Here is a 12,501-nt window from a genome sequence, read left to right on the forward strand (position 1 = left end):
GTTCGTGAGTTCGAGCCCCACGCCCGGCCCCGTGCTGACAGACAGCTCAGAGCCTGGAGCCTGCTTCGGATTGTGTGTCTTCTCCTGTCTCTGCGGCATCCATGCTCATGCTCTGTCTCTCTCTCTGTCTTTCAATAATAAAGAAACATAAAAAAAATTAAATAAAATCTACAAATGGAGAATGAGGTCCACTCCTTAAACTTGTTTACAAACAAATCTAAACAGCTGATTTCCGTAAGAACAATAAGGCCTTTATTAGAGTTGCACTCCATTGTTTCCAGGATCTTGCATCTTGCTCTGTGCTGAGCACCCAGCGCCCTGGCCCGAGGTGGGAGACCAGTGCACCCTGATTGGTCCTCTGAGAGTTCTGCTGCCAGGGGTCTAAGGTTCGGGTTGGGGGAGAGAAGGGGGTGGGCAGGGTTCCGGGGAAGAGGTGGCCAGGTTGCCCCACCCAGGCTTTCTGGGGCCTCGGCTCCCAGGTTGTGCGGGTCACTCCAGGCAAACTGCCCAGGCCCCCAGGGACCAGGCTCAGAAAGAGCATACCGGCCCTGGGAGATTTTCACAGTGTTTCAATCAGCTTTCCACTCCAAGTTTCTTTAGCTGATAGTCAACACCAGATATTTTTAATCTCTTCACACTGCACAAGAAAGCATTTCTTGCTAGAAAAAGTGTAGTTAAGGTGAGTCGTTAAAATACAGCGACAATTGCTGCAAATTAAGTCTGCTTATATCAAAACCATGGTTGTAGAGCTAAGGGACATTCGTAAAGGATAATGCAGGCTGTGTCACGGTGATTTTACAAACATGGTAAAATCCTTTTCTCTGTCAGGGTTTCTTAACAAACAATTAAACAATGATAATTACAATACATGCACAGGTTATAAAAGACCGTATTTGTCGTAGGATTCATACATACAGCCATGACAGTACATTCATTTGAAAGACTAAACTGAGATATAAGAACATCAATTGATTCCAAAGGATATTTATAGCCCGGATATACATGAAAGTCAGGAACTCTCTATAGGGAGTGACAAATTTACAGAAATGTACGAAACATTAAATGCTAAATGAGTTTCTCTATCCTATTCACGAATTTTTCAGTAATCAAACACTGTAATAAAATATCTCAGGGTCCATATAACAAGGATTAACAGATGAAAGATCTGGTTGAAGTTTCAAATGTAGTCACTGCTGGGCTCAGCGTGCTGCAAGACCATCGGGAGAAGCAGTGTGGGTAAACTGCAAGATAAAAGGAAAGAATCAGTCTTAAGACAGCCCGAAAAGCACCTTCCGGGGCCCCAGGTGGGGCCTAGCGTGTGTCCCCCCTCCCCAAAGACCTTCCTGGCTGAAGAGATTTGAGAATCTAGAGAAAATATGAAGCATTTTGCATTATCAATGAGAATTATTCGATTGAGTTCCTACTGGCTTAAGACTGAAAGTTCCCAAATTAAAAAAAACAAGATGAAGGAATCAATCAACTATTCTTTTATTTTGTCAGGATTTTAAGTAATCTCCACTCCAAAATGGGGCTCAAACTCACTACCCTAAGTTCAAGTGTCATAGGCTCCACCTGGCCTCCAGCCAGGAGCTCCCAACAATCAAACACTGTGGCTGAGACAGGAAAACAGGATGAGAGCAGAACAAAGCCCACCCCTGGAGGTCCTCAGAGCAGGGAGAAGAGGGCCGGGCTCCGGGGCCCACACCCGAAATCTCCATGTTCAAACTCAGCGCCTCAGAGGGCAATGTGCTTCCGCTTTCAAAAGCTAATCTCTCAACTGAGAGGCCACCAGTGTCACTCATGTGAGGACGAGAATCCTCTTGGGCCTGGTCCATTCAAGAAGGTGTGCGTAAAACAAGCCAGCCAGGGCCTGTTGACCCGGGAGCTCCACCAGACCAGGCAAAGGCCAGTGCCACTTGCTCCCGAACGACCGGGAAGGTCAGCTCAGACCTGGAAAATTTCCTACTGCTCCAACAGCAATCCTGCCTCCCTACCAAAAAAGACATTAGCAGACACTGAACCCAAACTTCTTTTTTTACGAAAAGAGTGGAAATACAGTTTTCTCTGGAAAAACTGAGAACACACCAACCTCTTTAAGTGTAAGCACACAAACACCAGCATCCTCTTAGCAGGTGTAGAGAAGCTCGTGTGTGTGTGTGTGTGTGTGTGTGTGTGTGCGTGTGTGTGCGTGTGTGTATGTGTGTGTGTTTGTGAGTCTATGTGCGTCTGCGTGTCTGTGTATTTCTGAAAGTCCCTAAGTGAGCCTGCTGCGGCTCTCCTGGCTCACATGGACATTGCGCAGACAGGACACAGGGTGTCCGACTGTGGCCTGCACGGACGGTGCCCTCTACTCACCAACAGGAGGCGTCGGCAGGATTAAGACACGACTGGCTGAATCCAGCCTCTGTGGTGCAGATACTATGCCTGCTCCAAGCAACACAAGGGGCAGCGTGCAAACGCAGCATGCGGTTAGTCTTAAAATAGCACATGAGGGCACAAATACAGCCCCACACATTCTAAACCACAGCAGCAACCACTGAGGGCTCCCGGGGCACTTCTGAGTGGGGTTCTCTCCACCCGCAAGCAGCCGGGGGAGTCCCCGGGAGTTCACTCTCAAATAGCAAAGGGGCAGTAGAGGCCATGAAAACACTTTCGCCGTGTCCATCTGCCATCTTGTGAAAGAGGGGCCAGGGCTGCCCATCACATACGTAGCTCTACAAGTGATGCTCTGAGGCTGGTCCAACGCTCTGAGGACACCCACGATGCCTAGTTGTAGTAGTGGAGAGAATACGCTAATATTCCATCAGATAGAAATGTTAACAAAAATCTCTATCACTGGGGAACTTTGATAAGCAGAAGTCAGGAGTAATCTTAGATCATCCGAGCCTGAGCATGCCACAGCATCTGAACGCCTTGTTACATATTAAGTCGGCCATTCTCCATCAGTGTTCACATTCCAACCCAAGAGCCTCCCATACCTCCGCCAAGAGGCTGGGGCAGAGCAGCACGTCACATACAGACCGGCAGCATCTTCTTTGGCTGCATAGAGGACAGAGAGGAAGTGACCCAGAAGTCTGCAGGGAGAGTCTCTGCTGACTCAGCAGGTAAGTCAAGAGTGTCTTGATCTACATTGCTATCTCTAAGAAGGTGCCCTCCTGAAGCTTCTATCATCATCCTGGGAAATTACAGGACACATTGTGAAATAAAAACCAAAACTATATAGTAAGGTTACCAGCCCTTTAAAATGACCGCACTCTGCAAGTTTGTTTACACCTGTTTACCCCCATTCCTGACAGCCATTGGGGGCCCCCTGCCCAGATGGCTGCCCCAGGCGGTAAAGGGAGGCAGGGCCGTATTTGTGCCAGGACACTGACTGGGCACAAGTCAGGACACTCCTGGGCTGACTGGACCTGCCGCACTGTCTTTGTGAAATCACCTTCCTGCTATAGAAGATACTACCTTTTGGTTTTCAAAACAGTCTTTAAGCTGCGGACAGTGCTACACGCTAGGACGGTCCCACCACACCCTTTCACATGTCCTATTCTCGTCACACTTGAGTGTTCTTATGGCAATGAAGACAGTCTTAAGTAGTGGTGTGGGAGTAAATCAGTCCTGCTGTTGTATAAGGAGAAATCAACACTTCGTGTCTTTTTAAATAAACGACTGTAACCTTCCCCCAGAGCACAGGGCCCTGGACTGCAGAGAGACCTCCGGCCGCCCCCAAACACAACTTACAGGCTCTATTGCCAGGCTGCCATCAACGTGTTATGATGTGAAAAATATTTCTCAAGACTATCAAAAGTCAAATATCAAAAGGAAAGAAACCAAACTCCTCACCTCTGTTAAAATATTGGTTTCTCAATAGCTCATTGGTTTGGTAGTTTTTTAAGTTTTTGTAGGTACATTAATTTATTTTTGAAAGAGACAGAAACAGTATGAGTTGCGGAAGGGCAGAGAGCTAGGGAGAGAGAGAATCCGAAGCAGAATCCCCATTGTCACCGCTGAGCCCAATGGGAGGCTCAAACTCACGAAGTGTGAGATCCCGACCTGAGCTGAAAGCAAGACTCAGATGCTTAAATGATTGAGCTACCAGGCGCCCCTGTTTGTTAGATTTTCAGAGAGAGAGGGAGAGAGAAAGAGAGAACGATTGTGTGTGAGCGAGAGAGGGGCCGATGGAAAGGGTGACAGAGGACCCAAAGCAGGCTCCACGCAGACAGCAGCCAGCCCAATGCTGGCCTCAGACTCACAAGCAGTGTGATCCTGACCTGAGCCAAAGTCAGACACTCAACCAACTGAGCCACACAAGCACCCCAAAGCTCATTTGTTAATAAATTAAGAGTGAAGCTTAACTTGTAAGGTAAAATTATCTCCACATTTGGAAGAGTAGTCTGGTACATGATTCCTACAAACATAATAATCTACATTCCTTTTTTTTTTTTTTTAAGATTTTACTTTTAGGAAATCTCTACCCCCAACACAGGGCTCAAAGTGACAACCCAGAGATTATGAGTCACGCTGTCCTCCGACTCAGCCAGCCAGGCACCCCCAAATATAATACTTAACAGTTAACGCAAATTTAGATATCATTAGGCCGAAAACTTATTTCACCGACCCTTTGGTCAGTCCCCATGACCAAAACGTGGTTCAACTCCCATTCCAAGATAGCACGAGCCTGAAATCACGAGCCAACACCCCAAAAGTTATGTCAATCTAAAGGATGACGACATATTGCACTTGCGTTGAAACCAAGACTTCAAACTCAAAACAATATCCATTGAATCCTAATAGTGTATTTTCAATCAGAGATGTTAACGTGGAGTCCATTAATGGGCTTGATTTACTTATCTTTGAGAGGCAGAGAGACAGCACGAGCAGGGGAGGGGCAGCGAGAGATGGAGAGAGAGAATCCCAAACAGACTCCACGTTGTCGGCACGGAGCCCGACTTGGGGCTCGACGTCACCAACTATGAGATCATGACCTGAGCCCAAAGCAAGGGTCGAGCGCCGAATCATCTGAGCCCCCCAGGAAGCCCACAGGAATGGGCCTTTGGGGAGAGGGGTCCATGCTCTCCGGGAAATTAGACAAGGGTGCCGTGGAGGGGGATTTGCACTGGGGACACTGAGGGCATTCCCAAAGGTGTTCAGTGTTCTGTAGAAGGATCAAAAGATTCCTGATTCTCCACTGAGCCCATGAGTCAAACAGAATTCCACAGGGAAATCAGAAACAGAAGCCATGAAACTTCCACGTGGCACACGAAGCAAGAGTGTTTCTCTCTCCACATAAGAGCTAAATGCACGCCAGTCTCACGAGCCTGTGAGGGGAAGGGACAGGCAGAGCTCAGGCAGGAGGAGGCAGCACCGAGGACTCCGTGCCACACAGCACAGACCGGGCCTGGGGAGAGAGGACTAGCTGTGCGGTGAAGCTACACGCTGCCTTGCTACAATACAGGTTGCAGGGTCTCCAGCAAGAGAGCAGTGGGCGGGTGCGGACGGCCAGGTGTCACCTGTGTGTTCTGGGTCGGGTTCTGCACCAGAAGCGCCAGGGCGGTGACATCGAAGGTCCCATCTGAGGCCATCAACGTGCCGTGAACTCCACTGTCTACGCGATTGTTGGCATCCGCTTTAAGGCCAATCGATAGGACCCAGCGAATCACTGGGTCCTTCCTCCAAACCAGCACCTCTGCCGACAGTCAACACCCATGGCCACGGTGGCTGCCGAAAGCTCTCTCCATCACATCCACACCCTGTAATGCAGGACAAGGATCTCTGCTGTGTGCCCCAAGCCTATGCTTCAGCTGCACACTCCGGGTGTTCTGGAAAACCTTCCTCCCGTCAGACAACACTGTTGGCCCCGTGCCTGGGCACCTTGTCACTTCAACACAAACGTCTCAGTTCTAATCGCAAAGCCCGCTTTGTGGACTCAGTTGAAAATCAGAGAGACCTGAAAAGTCTCCCCAGCATATTAAGAGACTGTGACAGGACGCCTCACGTTCATGCAAAGTAACAAAGATTGCATTTGCTTTAGGAGACATGGAAAAATCACCAGATGATTCACTAGTTACTTCTGGTGAAAGACTGCTTCTGTCAACTGTGAAGAGATTTAAAAGGAAGTACACACTACAGGAAACACATTTACCCAATTCATTTCCAAGGTCTTTCACTAGTTAAAATAGCAGTTGTTCAAACGCATGGACACGCTTCAAACACTTGCAGATCCTTATTACATTTCTCTGTTACATACCTTATAATTAAATTATGTATATACACAACGTGTATCACAAAGGTTGGCTTCTGGCTTTTCTTGTGATTCACAATAACTCAATCACAGCTAGGCTATCCTTCAACTGGGCCATCCCCGCTGCCCCTTTTTCTCAAGTTTATTGATTTTTGAGAGAGACACAGACAGAGACAGAGACAGAGACAGAGACAGAGACAGAGACACAGCAAGAAAGTGGGGGAGTGGCAGACGAAGGGAGGGAGGGACAGGATCCAACCTAGGCTCCACACTGTCAGCGCAGAACACGACAAAGGGCTCGAACCCACGGACCGTGACATCATGAGCTGAGCTGAAGTCGGAGCCTTAACCGGACGAGCCCTCCAGACGCCCCTCGCTTCTGCATTTTCAATCGGCCCCCAGCACCGAACTCTGTGCTGAGGAACCAGAGTTACAAGCCCACATCCTGGAGGCATGGAAGACTCGTCTGCCTTTTGTGGTTAGTTACTTCCTTCCTCAGCTTTCAGACACCCAATTCCTTGCTGTGGCTGCGCCCCTCCCGGTTACAGAACTCTGCCTCCTCCGTGCGGTAAGATGGACGAGCACTGTGGCCGCCAGGGACCAGGCCTACTGAACAGGGTCCCGATTTCCCTCAAGGACTCAATTCTCGACACCACACAAGATTTTCCAATCACCTGCTCCAATGGAAACCTCAGATGAGTGCTTCCCAGCCTTACAGTTAGAGCCCACTCAAAGACATTGAGAAATCTGCGGAATTCTACAGGGAGTAGGCACACGTATGAGGTCTCCTAACCTGTGACTGACAACACGCATCTCACAGGACGTAAACCAAGCAGTGAGGTGGTCGTTCGTAACAAGAATCGTGCCATCAAATACGACGTGACCACGGCCGTGACTGAGACTCATTCTCCCAGGCGGACATTGTCAACACTAGGCACCTTTCGTGGAGCCTTATGGGGCTCTACCTCACCGCCACCTCCCTGAGAACTTCACTCCTCATAGCCCACTGTACCCAGAAGCCTTACCAGAAACAGTCGGTTAACACATATTTTATAAGTGACGTGTATATGCTACATTCCTTCATAAAACAAGGTAAATGTGATTAAGAAAACCATAAAGAAAATACATTTACATCACTCTACTGGATGGAAACACATAACTTGCCTATAAGTGGACCTGATCTTCAAACCCTGGCTGTTCAAGGGTCAACCGTATGTTTCTGGGACTGGCCATGCGTGTCCACAGAGACCACAGTATGATCCACTCTCAGACACTGCGTTATACCTATGATAACACAGAACCCAAGTGAGCAATTTGAACATCTCAGCCCCGGAGAAAGTCACTTACACACACTCTGTGAAACTGAATCAAATGCTGCGGCAAACAACTCAATAAACGCTGTCCTCATATGACCAAGTACTTAACCCATACCTCCTGAAGATGACAAAATAAACGCAGGAAACACAGTGAAATGTTTTGGCCAATTTTTGTGACCTCTGGACTTACAAGACATACACATTTCTGGGAGCAGTGGGTGTGAGAGCCAGAGGGCACTACCACGAATCTTAATGTTTTCATTACAGAAAGTATAAGGATGTGGAAGAAAACACACTGGCAACATCCAAGGGACCGAATTTTCCCAGCATGGTTCCAGGAGCAAAAGGCCCTGGAGGCCTTTTTATGTCCGTGGAGGACATAATACTGCTTTGCAGCTATAGACTATATTGAGCAAACGAACAGCTACTGCTTTCAAAACAGGTACAGCTGAAAAGTGCTCAGCAAGGTGACAAGAAACACAATGCTTATTTTTTAAAGTTTTTGGTGTTTTTCAGCTTGTCCGCCCAATTTGCTGAGTCCCAGGGCACCTTGGGAAGGGTTTTCAATTCAGTGGCTCCAATTCAGTGGCTGTGGGGAAGCAGAGTGATGAAAGGGGAGGTGGGGGGTGTCAACGGCCACGTGAGGTCTCCCGACACGGGGAGGGGTCTGCAGGCAGAGACACCACGGATCTAGAGGAATGAGGCCAGTAAGACCACCCACACGCTGCAAACACGCAGGGGACACCAACCTGGTCATGCAGGCTCGTCGCTAGCGTGGCTGGGGTGGACCTTTTGTTTTCTGGCGAGCAACCAGCGGGTGGATTTTGTGATGCCCTTCTTCTTGGGGGCGTTGTTCAGTGAGTCCTCGTTATTGCTAGTGTTGCTGAGGTTGCTCAAGGGGCCATCCTGAGAGGCTGTGGATCTGGGGGACGCACAGGAGAGCATCTTCCACGCGTGCTCGTCGCACGACACATCGCCCCACGTGATTAGAAGCACAATCCCCCAGCTTCTAGGGAGGGCTGCGCCCTGGGAGCTGACACTGTCTCCCTCCCAAGTATATCTGGAGTCCAAGCACCTTGGGTGGAGAACGCTCAGCACCCCTCCCTGGCCGTGACCCGGGAGCACGGAGGACATGCACACCTGAGCCACCCCAGGACGTGGTGCGAGTAACAGAGAGGCTGCTGAAGCTGCCTGGTGGGGGTGGGGGGAAGAGAGCATGGCTCCTGACAACCCCACAGGGCACAGTGCAGCCCAGGAGAGGAGCCCTAGGGAGCATGTCACCCAGGATCCACCGGGAGGAAAAGGCAGGTCTCAGGACTGCTGGTGTGTAGGATCTGAGCAAACGAGGTTGCCCTACAGCCACCAGCATCACAAGACTCTGGTCTTTCCCACCTGCCTTTTGCCCTGCTGGCCACACCCAGGGCACCCAGGCAGGTATCCCAAGAACACCGTGCACGTAAACTCAGTTCATTGGCCTTTCTTTGGAATCGCTGTTCTGACCCTTTCTCCCCCATGGAGAGATCAAAGGGTTCTCAGAGCTGAAAACCAGCCCACAGGCATATCTCCTACGATGCCTGTGCCCCTTACTTTGTGGCGTCCCTGATGTCCTCGTGGCTGGCCTTGGGCAGTGCCCCTTGCTGCAGCCTGTCCAAGCTCAGGGACCTCTGGGAAGAAGGAGCTGATGGTACACATCGTGTCCTTGCCACACTATCTTGTGACTCTTCCTCCAAAGGCAGCAACTGTGGGGTGGAGAGGAGAGTGACATGAGTTCACCGTGCACCCAGACAGAGGAGCACAGCCCTGAAATGACAGCCAGCAACTCATTTGAAAAGCTATGAGCTGTGCTTTGTGCAGCGTCCAAAACGACTTCCTAGGATCGACATAACACCAGGCGAAAGGGTGGATTCGCGTCCGGGCAGTGGGCCTACTGAGACCCCCAGCCCATCTGCACCGAGGGGTGTACCCTCCCCAGGACCTCCAACCACCAGGAGCCCGGCCACAGAAGGTAGAAGCGGAGACCCAGACCATGTCACCATACACCACGGCCAGCTGAGAAGGAAGGTGCTTGTTTCCTGACGCCATTCAGGGCAAACCCTGGTGAGCACGGAGCCCTCCCATGCATGATTGTGCAAAGCTCTTTGTTTGGGGGAAATGGAGCGAGCTTGTGGCCTAATCCACTGTCACTTCTGGTAGCGATGCAAGGCTGGAATCTACAGGGACGTGTGTAAAATGACAAGGCACCCAACCCCCTGACCCCACACTCGGGTCTGACTTCTGCTTCTCGGGGACATTTCGGTTGAGGTTACAAACTGACGGACTCATCGGCAGCTTACAGACAGTCTGCTCGACACGGTGGAGACACAGTGTCCCTTGGCTGCCGTCATGACAAATGAACCCCTTCTGACTCCATTTTTCCTTCTGTCACAGGTTGTGGGTCTGCGGCTATGTGGCTGTGGGCCCTGGAAAGGACCGTGGGGCCACGGACCCGCCAGCGTTATGACCCTTGGCAGGTCCTGGTGGTGAGGCAGGGCCGGATCTCATGAGACACACGTGTAGGACGGGCGAGACAGGCACAGCCAACTGGGTTTGTACCAGGACCTCCGAAGCTGCATGGGGCTCGGGACACCCATGGCGGTAAGCACCAAGTGGAGCTGAGCTCAGGGAAGACACAAGCATAACCAACAATTACAGACACCTGCCTCCTCTCCTGATTTCCATGACAATCATCAGACACCAAAAGCTACCTTAACAGGCTACAAATTATCCACAGAAAACCAAACAGGGTTAGACTTGCTTCACGCAAGTAGATTTCATACCCAGGTGGAAGCAAGGATATGGAGAAAACAAACGCCAAAAGGGAACAGGACAGGCAGCCACACTAGCGACCAGGCTATGAGGTGAGCAGAGACGGAGGGTTCCGGGAGCACACCCTCCCGTGTCGCAGCGCAGTCCACACACAGGCCCCCGCCCAGCACTGGGTCCTGCCAGACTTGGTCCTATGGGCCATTTCAGTCTCAACCAGAACGGGAGACTCCCGCAAGGCTGGGAAGTGCAATGCCCGTGCTGGCCCTGTCCGCATGGACCTGACACCCACTGCACATACACCTAGACTTCATCCCCCAAAACCTCCAAAGAGCCCTCCAAGTAGCCATCAGTGAGCTGTGGGAGCAGGCCGTCCTGCCTGGGTGTTCATCACACGACCCTCTGTTCCTTGAGAAAGGCTTGCCACAGAGGAAAAGGCAGCGCGAGCCAGCAGAATGCAGGGCGTGCCCTGTGCCCCGTCGCCGATGTGAGCTCCTGATCTCTGAGGACCGTGCACCGATGGGCAGTGTGTGGGCACCCCAAGGGCCATGATTCTTTCGCTGTCCTCACTTACCAGGAGGGCAAGGCAGGAGAAAAAGACGGTGATTAATACACCCCGGTCACAAAACAACCAGTGACCGAACTGGCACTTGAACGCGAGAATTCAACTGAATGGACACACCATCTCTGCAGTGGAGGGCCTCCCCCAGCTGCCGCCCAGCTCTGTATCAGAGGCACGGCCCTGTCAGCACATGGCTGGGAAGGTCTGGGATGGGGGTACGATCCAGGAAGCAAGGCATCCCAGTTATGAGGCGGGGTCAGGGGACGGACAAGGCGGGAAGGTCTCCGACAGCCTCTGTGAGGGCGGGCGGCACACTCCTCACACGACAGCCGCGGCTGAGGCGGGCACCCAGAGAACCTCCCAGAAGCCCCTACCTGCAGTGAGAAGGGCCCTTACTGCCTGCCGAGCGGTTAAGCCAGCACTGCCACGGGAGGCGCCCCCACACACACCTCACCTCCACAGAGCGGCCACCACGAGTCACGGGAGCCTGCGGGCGTCCACACGGACAGGCCGGCCTTGCTCCCGAGGGTGGCCAAATGCTGTCCCACAAGTGAGCAGAACCAGGGCGCCCCGAGCCACCCGGCCTCTCACGGCTGGCACTGTGGCCTCTGTGGGAGTCCGAGCGGCGCTGGGTCCACCAGAACTCACCTGCCTCGAAAGGGACGGTCTTCGGAGAAACAGGGGCCCCAGGGCGACATCCTCGTAGCTGGAAGACTTCTAGCAAGGGAGAAGCCGGATGCTCAGAAGGGCACCTCCCTCGCCCTCCACAGCGCATGCGGGCTCCTACCACCTTCAAGAACCCGCCGGCCTCCCGCCCACCTCTCCGCCTGGCAAATGGGCTGTGGCACCAGCTACAACAGAACCTACTGCATCAGGGCGGAAACACTACCCGGTGGGACGCTGCACCGGCAGAGACTCCTCATCACGCACCCGCCCAGACGCACTGGGATACAACGTCAGAGGCGAACCCGATCTCAGCTGCAGACCTTGGGCTATGGACACAAATCAGCACAGGTTTGGGGTTGTGACAAAGGCCTCGCCCTGGTGGGGGTTTCGGATACCTGCTCAGGGGAGAGGCTGTGCCGTTGTAAGGGCAGGAATGTGTGTGAAATCTCTGGAGCTTCCCGTCACATTTGCTAAAACTGCTCTAGAAAAGTAGCCAAGAAGCCAAAACCACCCCCAAAAATATGCATGGGCGGGCCTCCATGCAATCATAACCCAAGTCTGTGCTCTTTCCAAGCCCCTCCCCCACCCCGCTCCTCAGCCACCGACAGGGGCTCAGGAGCCTGTAAGAGCCCCGATGCCGCTGATGGGCCACGTTTGGGCCAGCTTCGGGACACCCTGGGCTACGTTGGAGCCGCGCTGCTCCTGATTGTCCATGTTTCCCAAAGCGCGAGACCCCCCACCCCTTGTCGCTTTTGGAGGACACACTGTGTCCCAGCAAAGCAGCAGTGCTGACTGCCCACCCACAGGCACACTCTGATCCGTGTCAGGTGGCATCTCAGTGTGGTTTTGATTTGTAGTCCCCTGATGAGGAGTGACTTTGAGCATCTTTTCTTTTTTCTTGTATTCAATATAATTTATTG

General features: G+C 51.9%; 1 long non-coding RNA gene across 1 annotated transcript; it reads right to left on the reverse strand.

Annotated features, from left to right (window-relative positions):
• Positions 1-229: 229 nt before the first annotated feature.
• Positions 230-8,402, reverse strand: LOC131492659 (uncharacterized). Its single transcript, XR_009252220.1, has 2 exons — positions 8,301-8,402; positions 230-1,241 (listed from the first exon to the last, which is right to left on the reverse strand). It is a non-coding gene; the product is annotated as an uncharacterized LOC131492659 (long non-coding RNA).
• Positions 8,403-12,501: the final 4,099 nt, after the last annotated feature.

This window comes from Neofelis nebulosa, chromosome 13 (genome assembly GCF_028018385.1).
Source record: "Neofelis nebulosa isolate mNeoNeb1 chromosome 13, mNeoNeb1.pri, whole genome shotgun sequence".
In the NCBI taxonomy this organism is placed as follows: domain Eukaryota; kingdom Metazoa; phylum Chordata; class Mammalia; order Carnivora; family Felidae; genus Neofelis; species Neofelis nebulosa.